The sequence below is a fragment of the Podarcis pityusensis genome, assembly GCF_964106645.2.
Source record: "Podarcis pityusensis genome assembly, chromosome: 8".
In the NCBI taxonomy this organism is placed as follows: domain Eukaryota; kingdom Metazoa; phylum Chordata; class Lepidosauria; order Squamata; family Lacertidae; genus Podarcis; species Podarcis pityusensis.
This window is the reverse complement of record NC_138033.1, coordinates 86,329,451-86,342,793: the sequence shown is the minus strand read 5'-3', so window position 1 is coordinate 86,342,793 and position 13,343 is coordinate 86,329,451. Positions and strand designations below refer to the sequence as shown.

The 13,343-nt window shown below is 47.6% G+C and overlaps 1 long non-coding RNA gene across 1 annotated transcript in view; it reads left to right on the top strand.

Annotated features, from left to right (window-relative positions):
• LOC308483588 overlaps positions 1-3,181 on the top strand; it is an 18,369-nt gene extending 15,188 nt beyond the window's left edge. The window contains exon 3 of the long non-coding RNA XR_013989708.1: positions 2,908-3,181. This is a non-coding gene — a long non-coding RNA (uncharacterized lncRNA). The remainder of the gene's footprint in view (positions 1-2,907) is intronic.
• The last annotated feature ends 10,162 nt before the right edge of the window (positions 3,182-13,343 follow it).

Sequence of the window (13,343 nt, the reverse complement as noted above, 5' to 3'; positions counted from 1 at the left end):
TCCCAAAGTGATTAATGGCAACATGAATTCCAATAGGGACAGGTGTCACTTAGGAATGATCATAAGGAACATAGCAGACCTAGTAAAAGAGGTGAAAATCTTTTCCCCTGCCACGAAAAAGGCTCTGCTCATCTCTCTTGCTCAGCCATGCGACACTTGTACCGAAGAGCTGTCACTCAGTGCCTTGTGGAGAGTAAAGACCTGGCTAAGGCTGAGGATGACAGGGGAGCATCTTCATGAGCTCTGCTTACCGAGCGTGTGCAGAAAAACTGCACTGGAAAAGAGGAGGAATTTGAGAAGGAAATGCTGGAAAGGTTTTCAACAAATCCCCCCCCCCCCCAAAAAAAACCCCTTTAGTTTAGATTTTTTAAAAATAAGATGGGAAATGACATATTCTTCGTAATTTTGCAAAATATACTCATTAACTGCATGAAAGGTACTGCCTGGTTTTAGTTTTTTATTTAATTTCCTGGTCTTCCAATTATGAAAGATTTTGACAGATTTTTCTGAGCAGTTGGGGTCAAAAGAAAGTAATTTAAAACAACTGTTGTTGAGACATTTCATTTCGAATCTGCTAGAGAGAGCCAGGCAGAGGATGGTGACAGGAGGGTTTCCTGCCCCTCCCCCTCCCCAATTCCTGGCTTCATCCCTGGTTTCTTGCACTGCAGAGGGTTAGACTCGATGACCCTTTGGGGAACTTTCCAACTCTGCAATTCTATGATTAATAGAACCTATAAAAACAATCTCGAGTCTGAAACAGATGCAACCTGGGATAGGCATCTCTACAGTGGTACCTCGGGTTACAAACACTTCAGGTTACAAACTCCACTAACGCGGAAGTAGTACCTCGGGTTGAGAACTTTGCCCCAGGATGAGAACTGAAATTGCACAGCAGCAGTGGGAGACCCCATTAGCTAAAGTGGTACCTCAGGTTAAGAACGGTTTCGGGTTAAGAACAGACCTTCGGAACGGATTAAGTTCGTAACCTGAGGTACTACTGTATTTAAAAGGCTTTGAAGACAGAAGGAGATCTTCCATCAGTGCTTCCTTGCCTAATATTTAACAGGAAAGGGCCTCCCCTCTCTTGGCCCACTCTAGTGGGGTAGTGGCCAGTTTTGAACAGCAGGTGCTCTTCCCGACAGATAGAACGTGGGTGGTCACATTGTCAGACGTTATGGTAGAGCAAAGATTTAACGCCCCCCCCCCCACTTGTCCTTGGGTTTCCTCCTTCAAAGAAATTATGTTTGTGTCAAGTGCTGGTTACAGCCATAAAATGGTGAGCCTTATCTTCTAGATAAGAATTAAGTAAAGGGCAAAGATTAGGGTCTACTCAGCCTCCTCTGGGCCATTTAAGTGAAAACATTATCCAAGAGCTTTGAGATGGCGGTGGTGGTCAGGCATTCTTTGAATATCAGCTTTCCTTTTTTTGCCCAAAGGTCACCAAAGTCCGCCCTTCATATCTTTTTAAAGAAAAGAAAGAAATGGGCAAGTGCCGCAGGTCCCAAGGAGATGTCATGAAGAGGGTGGTCAGATCCTGAGGAGCTCAGGGAGTTGGACCTGGGTGACCCTAGGGAGGGTCCTAGCAGGGGTGGGGGAGATGGAGTTGGGGCATGGAGAAGGCCACTAGTCCGGGGGGTGGGTGGGTGGGACTGGAGTCTGGAGAGGAAGGAGGCAGGTTAGCAGAGGAGTGTCCTGTTCTTGTGACACTGGGCACTCCTAGCTGGACTCTTCCTTACTGGAAGCTGATTTATATAGTCTGTCAGACAATTGGACCAACTAGTTCAGTACTGTATACACTGACTGGCAGCCGTTTCTCAGAGTCTTGGGCAAAGGGCATTCTGAGTCCTACGATTGAACCTGGGGCTTTCTGCATGCCAGTGGCATAGCGTGGGTTGCAGCACCCGGGGTGGGACAAGTGTTGTGCCCCCTGGTGGACGGGGCAGCTGGGGGGAGACGTGCACTGGGAGGGGGCTTCCTCCCTTGGGCGCTTTCCCGCCTTCCTCTTCCTCCTCCAAGGAGGTGGTGCTGCTGCCCTCCCCCTCCACAGGCGCAATCTCCCCCCTGGCCTGAGCCTCAGCCACTGCACCCACCACTCCCCAGACCCCTCCACTTCCATCCTTGCCACCTCACAGACCAGGTGAGCCCTCGTACATGTGGGTGTCTGACGAGAAGGAGGCACCACCCCAGCCCCGAAGTGCAAAGGCCCAGCCCAGGTGTGGCTTGCCTCCCCACAGCTTCGGAAGACAGCAGGAGCTCAGCAGGGAGCCTGGTTGTGCCCCTCTCGTAATTTTGCACCTGGGGCCACTGCCCCCCCTACACTACTGCTTCATGCAAAGCTAATGAGCTAAGGTCCTTCTGCTGGCATCTCTTGAGAAAATGCTGTTGTGGATTTTCTTCAATTACCCACTCCAGTTGCAATGTTTAAGACAGCTTTTTATTTGGTCAGAATAACAGCAGCTGTTGGGGAGTCCACAGGACTATCAATTGCACAGGCTTATATAGAAGCATTCCCTTGCTTTAGCTTTACCCATGCTCAGAAATTAAGTCACATTCTCAGAGGAAAAGCATACCTAAATTGGAAGAATTCGGTGCCTGCTTTCGCTCAGTTTGGCTCAAGGCTGAGTTTGCCAAACAAACTTCTTGACACTTTCTTAATACAGGCTGAAAAAGTAGATTCTCCTACCGATATCCTTTTGAATTCTCTTTTTTTATATCTCTTCATTTATGGGCTACATATAAATGTATGTATCAGTATGTTCACTGTGTTATTCTTTCTAAACCCGAGACCTCCAGGTATAGGGTGGTATATAAATTCAATAAATAATAAAAATAATACCTAAGAGGCCACTGTTTTCTGCAGAAGAATTTCTGCTTAAAGTCCCCAAACTATCTCTGCCTTCTCCACAGGAAGGCAGAGCAGGGCTTTCAATGTGATGGCCCCTCTTTTGTGGAACAGCATCCCCCGTTGAGATATGCCAAGCACACACTATCAGGACTTTACAGAAACCAAGGAAGACATTTTTATCCAGTTAAATTAAAATGTCTCTTCTCAGCCTTTGGTGCACATTTTGTATTGTTTTCAAACCCCTCAGTTGTTTCTTGTTCTCTTTAAAGCTATTTCAGCTGTTTGTATGTTATGTCTGTAAATTGCTTTAAGTCACATGGAAATGGCTACACATAAATAAATAAATAATCACCAACTTCTCATCATATCCATCTCATGTTTTCCAGGCTTAATTACTAGTTCTTCTACTCCAGGGACCTCTTTCTGGAAGTAGTTTCTTGGTTACCGTTAATTAAGGGAGGGAGAAAATAAGTTCAACATACGGTGGGAAAGTATTATGTATTACGCTGAATGTTTCCTTTGGGAGAGAGATGGCGCCTCCATTTTGCTATTCTTGCCCACAGCCATGGATAAGCCCGTCTCCTACAGATTTGCCAATACGAATCCACTTGCTGTCATGTTGAAACTGCAGGAGTGAAGGATTTCTGGTTGCCATTGCAAGAAAATCACATCAAGGTGTGTCTACCAGATCCAGCCTTTTGCTTCCGAGGGTCAGCCAGGCGCTGCTGGAAAGCCCAGGCAAAGGGCATGGGGACAACGGCTGCCCCTCCTGCCGTTTGCCCTCCAGAAACTGGTACTCAGAGGTAGACTGCTGCTGGCTGTGGTGGTTTCACTTAGCCAGACTTCCTCAGCCTGTTGCCCTCTGGGTATTTTACATCTCCCACCAGCCCCAGTCAGCGGGGCTTTGAGATGCTGCGGCTGATGGGAGTTGCACTTCAGAACATCCATAATAATAATAATAATTTATTATTTGTACCCCGCCCATCTGGCTGGGTCTCCCCAGCCACTCTGGGCGGCTTCCAACAAAGATGAAAAATACACTAAAATGTCACATATTAAAAACTTCCCTGAACAGGGCTGCCTTCAGATGTCTTCTGAATGTCAGGTAGTTGTTTATCGCTTTGACATCTGATGGGAGGGCGTTCCACAGGGCGGGCGCCACTACCGAGAAGGCCCTCTGCCTGGTTCCCTGTAACTTGGCCTCTCGCAGTGAAGGAACCGCCAGAAGGCCCTCGGAGCTGGACCTCAGTGTCCCGGCAGAACGATGGGGGTGGAGACGCTCCTTCAGAGGGCAGCTGGTTGGGAAAGGCTGCACTTTGCTGTCATGGCAGATACTCTTGAGCTAGTAATCTTCCGCAGGCATTTGTCCACTCCTTTTCAAGCCCCGCTCCCCCCCACTCCCCGCTGTCCATAAGTCGCCACCACCAGCATCCCGCATCATTTCCCCAGCAGGTTCATTGGATGGTTGCCTATAAATGCATTTTGCAGCTGCATTTTGAATCTCAGAATTGTAGAGTTGGAAGGTACCCAAAGGGTCATGTAGTCCAACCCCCTGCAATGCAGGAACCACAGCTAAAGAATCCCCAGTTGCTACTCTTCCCCCCCCCCCCGCCCCCATGGCTTGCAACACATTTTGCGGGGGTGGGGTGGCGGCTATATTTTCCTTTGATCCCTGGAGGAAAGTGGAAGGGCTGCTTGCTTTAACAAAGCAGGAGCAGAGCAAGCAGCTCTCTTGGCTCACTGCTGAAGAAATGTAAATAGGCAAAGGAAACAATATCCTATTGGAGGCACCTAGAGGAATGTTGCTGGGAGCTCTTGAAGAAGTCAGTGAGGACTGGAAGACCAGAGGGGACTGAATTAATCACTCTGGAATGTCAAGAGATAGTAAACACTCTAGAATGTCAAGGGATTTTTCCAGGTTGTTGTTGTTTTGCAAAATTGAGAACTAAAAATTAGCAGCTGCAGTTGAGGCAGAGAAAGAGAAAGGAAATGGCCTATTTTAACTGTTTTAACAATATATACATGATTTCTGAAGCTGCCTTGGATGCAAGCAGTGGCAGAACCAGGACAGGCTAGAAATGCTTCAAACAAACATAAATAATTGTCTCACTTAGCCATCCCTTCCTGCCTCCAAAACCTTGCAAGCAGAAGGTCCCAGGCTCAATCCAGGCAGGATTGAGAGAGACTCCCCCCCGAAATCCTGGACAGCTGCTGCCAGTCAGTGTAGACAGTACAGTGGTACCTCAGGTTACATATGCTTCAGGTTACATACGCTTCAGGTTACAGACTCCACTAACCCAGAAATAGTGCTTCAGGTTAAGAACTTTGCTTCAGGATAAGAACAGAAATTGTGCTCCGGCGGCGTGGCGGCAGCAGGAGGCCCCATTAGCTAAAGTGGTGCTTCAGGTTAAGAACAGTTTCAGGTTAAGAATGGACCTGCGGAACGAATTAAGTTCTTAACCCGAGGTACCACTGTACTGATCTAGATGGACCCAATGATCTGACTCAGTATAAGGCAGCTTCCTCAAACTTCCTAAAGAGTAAAAAGTTTTGTGTGGTGAGGTTCTTAGGTGCTGCAGTCTTGAACCTGGCTTCTGTGTGGAGGATTGTGAGATGACCCACTGATCAAGGGGTAGAACCCTCATTGAATCTGCAGATGTTACAAAACTAGGAGGGTAGAACAGAAACTGCACCAAAACTAACAAAATGTGATTCAACATGAGACAAACAGGACAATCAGGCGATAAAACAAAATACGGTAAACCCAAAGCCCAGGATGGGCTTAGCAGTACATGCAAAAAGGTGCAGCCGGTCATGAGACATCCATGGGGCTGGTCAGAGATGCTTTGGTTTCTCAAATTTCAGCCGTGTCTTCCTGTGTGACACTAAAATTTCATCTTCAATGTTTTCTGTGGTCCACGTACTCAGCTGCTGATGTTCAAGTGAGGAGCTCATACATGTGCGATCTGGGCTGGTCTAACTGGAACATGTGAGTAGGTGTCCTTGGAAAGGATTGTGTTCAGTGGGTTGTGAGGTGACATGAAGGTACCTTCTGTGAGCTACCGTGGCTCCTTCACACACGCAAGTCTCCCTTGATGCTGCCCTCCTCTTGTGCCCCACAAGGCGTCCTTGGAAAAGCAGAGTATTAAAAACAACAACTGGCTCTTGCACATGGAACATAGGACTTGCACTAAGTCCAGCCATTGATCCATCTAGCTCAGCATTGTTTGCAGTGATTGGCTGCAGCTTCTCCAGGGTTTCAGGCAGGGTCCCATGTCAGGGAATGAACCTGGGAGCTTCTGCAGGCAAAGCAGATGCTCTGCCACTAAACTGCAGCCCTTCCCCATGGTGTGAACAACAGGCTGACAACAAATATAATCCTCAGGGTCCCTCCCAACTCTACAATTCTATGAGATATGCTCATGAAGTCTGAATTGGCCATGACAGATCTGGAATGAGACCTTGAGGTCATGTGGAAAGCTCAATGAAGATGTCAACCCAGTGTGCAGCGGCCATGAAGAATGAGAACAGGATGCTGGACTAGATGGGCCATTGGCCTGATCCAGAAGAGCTCTTCTGATATTCTTAGGCTGCCTGTGCATTATCAGTGCAACCAGGGCAAGGAGAAGACCTGGGCAGGGATTCCAGCTGGCAACTCCAGGCTGAATGGTCCTCTCCACCAGCCCATCATCTCCCCTTCTCTGGCTTTTTGCTGATGCATGTCATGGACTAGCTGGATGCAGAGGACTGGTGGGAGGCACCAGCCAAGGAACCCCCAAGGAAACCCCCTGGGGAAGAAGGCTCAGAGCCAGGAGACTGGTGGTGGGATGACGATGAGTGGTCAGAGGGAGAAGCGCTGTCAAAATTTGAAGAGGCAACTGGGTGTAGTGAGCAGGAAGAGGCTGTGGCAGAGAGCAGTCCAGAATCAGAGGCAGGAGGCAAAGATAATGCAGGCTGTCTCCCCCTCCTGTTGTGACCAGCTCTTCTCTCCCCTGTTCTCCCAGAACCAGACGAGGTATGAAGAGGGAGGAGCAAAAACAGACAAGCTGATGGAGCCTCAGAATGCTTGGGAAGGACTCGGGGGGGGGGGGATTAAACTTAAGAGAACTGTGGGAAGGTGGAGACCTTCAGTCCTCACTGCTTCCTTATTGGGGCAATATCTACTGGGAAGAGTGGCTGTGATCACTAAGCCTGCACTGTTTTGGTTTCTTTGAATAAAGAGTCAACTTCACTGACACCGCTGACCTACTCCTGACTCCAGCTTCTGACAATGCATCGCAGCACAAACGGCACTTGGGGATCTTCTGCATCAGATGATGATGGGGAAATCTTCACACCACCAGCCCTGGCTCCTGGATCATCTCCTTCCTTTCCCTCTTCTTGCAGAGTGACCAATTAATTTCCTTTCCCTTTCTTTGCTGGATGCATGTTTTTCTTGCCCTTGAGACGTGTGTCTAAGCGGAAGGTTCTAATTGGGGCAAAGTCAAACTACAGCCATGATGTGCCAGCAGGAAAGGGAGCCTCTCTGGCCTTTGTTTTCAGCATGCAGCTCCTCGTGCTGCCTGGAGCACCCTGAGGTCATCAGCTGGGGCACGTGTCCTGGCGTCCCCCGTCAGGCAGTGAGCTGATGCACCCAGCTGGCAGAGCCAGGCTTGCAAGAAACTTGACGGCTTGCATTAGGCTCATTCACACAAGGCTGCCTTTGGGTTTTATTAACCACAGAGTTTCTGTAAGATTTGATTGTCAAAATGGGCATTCTCCTTAAAATGTGAACCAGGTCTGTGTCAGGTGTCTTTTGCTGCTATTCTAAAGGTGGGGAGTGGAAACTGCACAGCATTATCTTGACTGAGTCAGTCGGTCCATGAGTGAGCTGGAATTTGATTCCATCTTTGGGTATCTGGGACAGCGAAGTAGTTAATACACAAAACTCACATCACTCGCAGTGAAATTGCTGCTTCATGAGTTGAGCAGATCAAGCCAGGCACTCGCTCTCTCCCTCCCCACCCCCAGAGTGCTTGCAATCGGATTGACTTCCTGGATCATCATTATGTAAGATTGTAGAGTGTAATTTGCTAGATTATTCAATTCATTTTTATCTTGCTCAGTGAGAAAGGGGAGGGGGAATGTTACTTTGACCAGCTAGTCAGAACAGATTGCCCAATAGGGATGTGATAGAGTTAGATGTGAATCAGGGGCAGGCTGCAAATGGTTTGCAAATTGGTGGCTTCTTCCCATTTAGACCTTGTGTGACCTGTCTCCACCGGAGAAAGTGCTGTGAAATTGAAAACTCCTGCATTGCAGGGGTTTGGACTAGATGACATTTTGGGCCCTTCCAACTTTCTAGTTCTATGATTCCGACTAAACATCAGGAGGAAATTTTATGACAGTAAGAGCTGTTTGACAGTGGAACAGTCTCCCTTGGGAGGTAGCGGACTCTCCTTCCTTGGAGGTTTTTAAGTAGGGGTTGGACAGCCATCTGCCAATCAATCACCTGCAGACATATGACATCATATTAATGACAGTTGGGTGGCCCCGCCCACCTGCCCAAGGTAGAGCAGGGAGTGATAAGGATCTGGCTCATTAGCCACAAAGGTTCCGCATGGCTTTTGCATCAACTGGGATCTGATAAGAGAGAATCCATTTGTAACAGCTCTTTCCAGCAGCTAGAATGTCACACCCTTCGAATTTTCAGGAAGAGCTACCTACAAGTTGTCCGAAGGAGCAGGGAGAGGTTGTAGTTAAAACTGAGTTGCAACCTTAGTGGGGGAAATGGGGAAGGAAAAAGGGCTGCAATTGTTTCTCAGTCTAAGTGACAGAGAGGCATGGGCAGGGGGGAGGACTGGGTCAGAGGAAGAGTGGCAGAGTGAGACCAAAGGAGAGGGAGGGAGAGAATAGAGGAAAGGGAGCAAGAAAAAGGGTGCCTCACCTATGTTTTGACTCTGGCCTAACCCACAACTGGAACATGACCCCAAACAGGGAATGAACACAAAGGAATGTAAGCCTTGACAGAAAAAGGTTGCCCATCCCTGTTATTATGAATGGACACATAATATAATGATCTAAAGGTGTCATAAGCCTACAGTTCTCGCTGGGAAGGACCAACCCTGGGAAAAAGGCTCTCTGGGAATATCCTACCATTCTGGAGATTGCAACATGTCACCTATTGTGTGACAGTATCGAGCACGGAGTCCAGCACCCCTAATGTCCTGGTTGGGTTTTCTAAACCACAGAAGTGTTGGGATACTGCCAGGGAGATAAAGTCCATCATGGCCCCCAAGCCGTCTGCCGGACGATCCATCGACCTCCCGTAGGCACGCAGCGACATGAGTTTCTAGAAAATATCTTGTACACATTCCAGAGCTCATGCACACTCTATCAGCAATTAGCACAGCCAAAAGTTGCATTCAGGAGAGCATTATTTACAAGTTTATTCAGTGTTGATCAGAACACAGAAAAACATGACTGACTGCTTTAGTGTCTGCGACACAGAGAGAAAACGAAAGCAACAGAAAACTTAAACATCCTGTGAACAGGAAATACGCAGACTCTGTGACTCACAGCCTGCTCCCTTTTAAGGTGGAACGGAAATATCCTAACAAGAAGTTCCTTCCTATTATTACTATGCAAGAAAATTTGCAGTGTTGTGAAATCTCGGAAGCCAGGAAGATTTGGAGCCGGAGTCATGAGATCTGAATCTTGCACAGCTCCCATTCATTTCAGTGGCTTCTGCTCATGAGAACTTACTTCTGGAAAGCACGTAGAGTCTTTTCTGTGGACCTGGAGGAATTACACCCTGACACAAAGGAACTTCTACACTTTGAAAAAGTCAGCTGTCAAAAGTGTATCAAAACTGATTTTTTTTAAATTTAAAGAGCCCACACGCAATGCAATATTTTCACTTCCTTATCCACAATCTCCTAAGCTGGCACCTCTGGCCCTAATACAAAAAAATTCACTGCATACCACAGCTGGAAACTGTAACTCTGTGGGGGGGGGGGGAAGTATGCCAAGCAGCCTTAAATGCTGTTATTAGCCATAGGCCTGAGAGAAGGAGAAGAAGGTGCCAGCCAAAGCTCCAGGCGAGGTGTGGGGATGTTCCAAGCCTATTGCAAAGAAGGGTCTCTTGCAAGTCCCAGAGCTCTAAACATCACTCCAAGGTAGTTCCACTAATGGGACCTTCCTGGTTGACCTCAGAGTGCAGGCAGGACAAGGCAGGATACATGGGTTCAAGGTGAAAGCTTTGAATTGAGCCCAGTGACAAACTGGCAACCATTGCAAGTGTTTAAGGACTGCTGTTTTAGCGCTGTTTGGCCTGTCAATAGTTTTATTTATTTATTTATTTTATTCATTGCAATTAAGGTAAAGGTAAAGGTACCCCTGCCCGTACGGGCCAGTCGTGTCCGACTCTAGGGTTGTGCGCTCATCTCACTTAAGAGGCCGGGGGCCAGCGCTGTCCGGAGACACTTCTGGGTCACGCGGCCAGCGTGATGAAGCTGCTCTGGTGAGCCAGCACCAGCGCAGCACACGGAAACGCCGTTTACCTTCCCGCTATAAAGCGGTACCTATTTATCTACTTGCACTTAGGGGTGCTTTCGAACTGCTAGGTGGGAAGGAGCTGGGACCGAAAGACGGGAGCTCACCCCGCCGCGGGGATTCGAACCGCCGACCATACGATCGGCAAGTCCTAGGCACTGAGGTTTTACCCACAGCGCCACCCGCGTCCCTATATTCATTGCAATTATATCCCACCATTTTTCTCCAAGGAGCTCAAGGAGGCACATTTAATTCTCACAACAACCCTGTGAGGTAGGCTGGGCCGAGAAGCAGCAACTGGCCCTAGGTGGCCAAGTGAGCTTTATCCTGAGTGGGGATTTGAAGTCTCGCAGGCCCTCTTCCGACACTCTAACCACTACACCACACTGGCTCTCATTGACACATTTTGCACCATTCATATCTCTGGACTGTCTTCAAGGACAGCCCCACTGCACGAAGTTGTTTCTTAAAGGCACCACAAAACTATTTGACAGAACTTTGTGATACTTCACAGATAACATTGTCCTATTTCAGAAAGCAGGTCAGTGTCGCAATGCGCAGATTTCCTTGTGAGTTTGACTGATTTGTACAAGACATTCAGTTGCTCAAGTGTCTTGACTGGAGGTGGAGAAAGAGCACAGGGAAGTCCATTGTTACCGCACCCCAGAATTCCCAAATTGCCCAGTCGAAGCTTGAGGTGAGAAGCAGGAATAGGATGTGATTAGATTCAGCAAGAAGCTCCTCCTGGCCTTCCGTCATCATCCAGGGATTGACACCCTTTGGCAAGGCTGGGCAACAGTTCAGAAAACAGGTGCTGCTGTAGCATTGCTAGCAAGCTGAGGGCAAGTTTGCTCTTGCATTACACGATTAGCACACCCCTTCCTGTTATGAAATCATTTCCAAGAAGTATGTGCCACCTTTCTAGAGCGTTTACGATTTGCATCGAGCAGATTGAAAAAAAGAGAATGGAAATAATTGCCTTGACATCTTTTATGTAGAGGGTCGCCTAATGGTGGTTGCCCAAATCCCGAGAGCCTAATTTGCATACCGTGCACGCTGTCAATTATGCAAATTTTGCTCTGTTTGCATTTGGAAAATGCACTTTGGGGGGAGTTTAAAAAGTTTTTTTTTAAAGCATCACATCTGGCCACAAGTTAGTGGAGCACAAGGCTTCTGTTGCATGCCACCCAACCCTGGGTTGCCAGCTGGGAAAGAGGCAATGGAAGTACTTGGATGTTTGCTGCAATTTGAGGCTCATTTTGTGGGGAGGTTTTTAGCTGGGAAGCAAAATCCAGCCAAACAGCCAGGTGAGAGGGTCATTTGTCACTTTCTGGATGATGGTGATGGAGCCTCCCCATTAGTTATTTTATTATTCGTTTAATTTGTTTATGAATCATTTCCCATAAAACCTGGCAAAGGAATTTAACAATAACAATATCAAGAATAAAACAAAATAAAAATAAGCACTTATTTTTCTAAGCCAGTGCAGATAAAAACCAGAATAGAAAACTTCTGTTTTAGAAAGTTTCTTGGAAGAGGCGGTCTTAACATTTTCGAGACAGGCTGCTTTGTGACAGAAAGTGCCTGTGATGTTTGCAAGCCTTCAGGCTTCCTTAGTGGACATTCTTGCTCTTGGTGCTGGACTGGGCTGAGAACCACTGGCTCCTCTGCTTCCTCCCTTCCCCTTCTTCCCTGGGGTCAACCTTGCCCTGAAATGACCTGCTTTCTCCTGGAATCCAAGGCTAGGGCTTTGCATCTTGGGGTTTGGAGTTGGAATCGCCAAGCTGACTTTGGCACTGGCATTTGTTTTACTGCTGTTGTGGATTCTCATAAGCTGCCTTGAGAAGCGTGTGCAGGGAGGAATACAAATCTCTTCAACAAATAGATAAAATAGCACCAGCCTTTTGGAACATGTTGCACTTCAGGATCCCTAGGAAGGGATATCGAACCTTAGAGGGCATTAGCAGGTTCGCCTGTGTCCTTATTTTGCAAGGATATATAGAATCATAGAACTATAGTGTTAGAGGGGACCCAAAGGGTCATTTGGGACAAGGGTGGTGCTATGGGTTAATCCACAGAGCCTAGGACTTGCCGATCAGAAGGTCGGCGGTTCGAATCCCCACGATGGGGTGAGTTCCCATTGCTCAGTCCCTGCTCCTGCCAACCTAGCAGTTCAAAAGCACCTCAAAGTGCAAGTAGATAAATAGGTACCACTCCGGTGGGAAGGTAAACGGCGTTTCCGTGCGCTGCGCTGGTTCACCAGAAGCGGCTTAGTCATGCTGGCCACATGACCCGGAAGCTGTCTGCAGGCAAACGCTGGCTCCCTCGGCCCATAGAGCGAGATGAGCGCTGCAACCCCAGAGTTGGTCACACCTTTTTAAAGGGTCATTTAGCCCAACCCCCATGACCTCTCAGGTTACACTTCGTCTACCCATGAAGCACAATTTGGAGGATCTTTAATTTGGATTTTGCTGTGTGCCACAGGGGTTCCTTTTTGCAGTTTAGGCAATAATGCCAATACCATCTTACTTATTTGGCATAATCCGTGACAGCCAATAAATGTTAAGATAAATGCAAATAAAATAGGTATTTATTTAGAGTAAATGGTGTTGCTGCTTGAGGCAGCAATTGCAAAGACGCAGGAAATGAGATGGTGAGTGATTACAACATAACACAGGGGAAACCCAAGCCCACATTGCCTGGACCAATAGTTTAGACTTCAACTGTCCCTATTACACACACAGAGAGAATCACAGAATCACAGAACTGTCACGTTAGAAGGGACTTCAAGTGTCATCTAGACCAATCCCTTGCAAAAATTCTCACTTCAGCAGAGGTATTAAAGGCACTGGAGCTAACTCCTCCTTTTTGTCTGATCACATTTATACAGGGGCTGTTAGGGGGTGGCCCCCAAGTCTTTTGTGCTGTGCCCCTTTCCTTTTCATCCTAAAAATAACTCTTACTC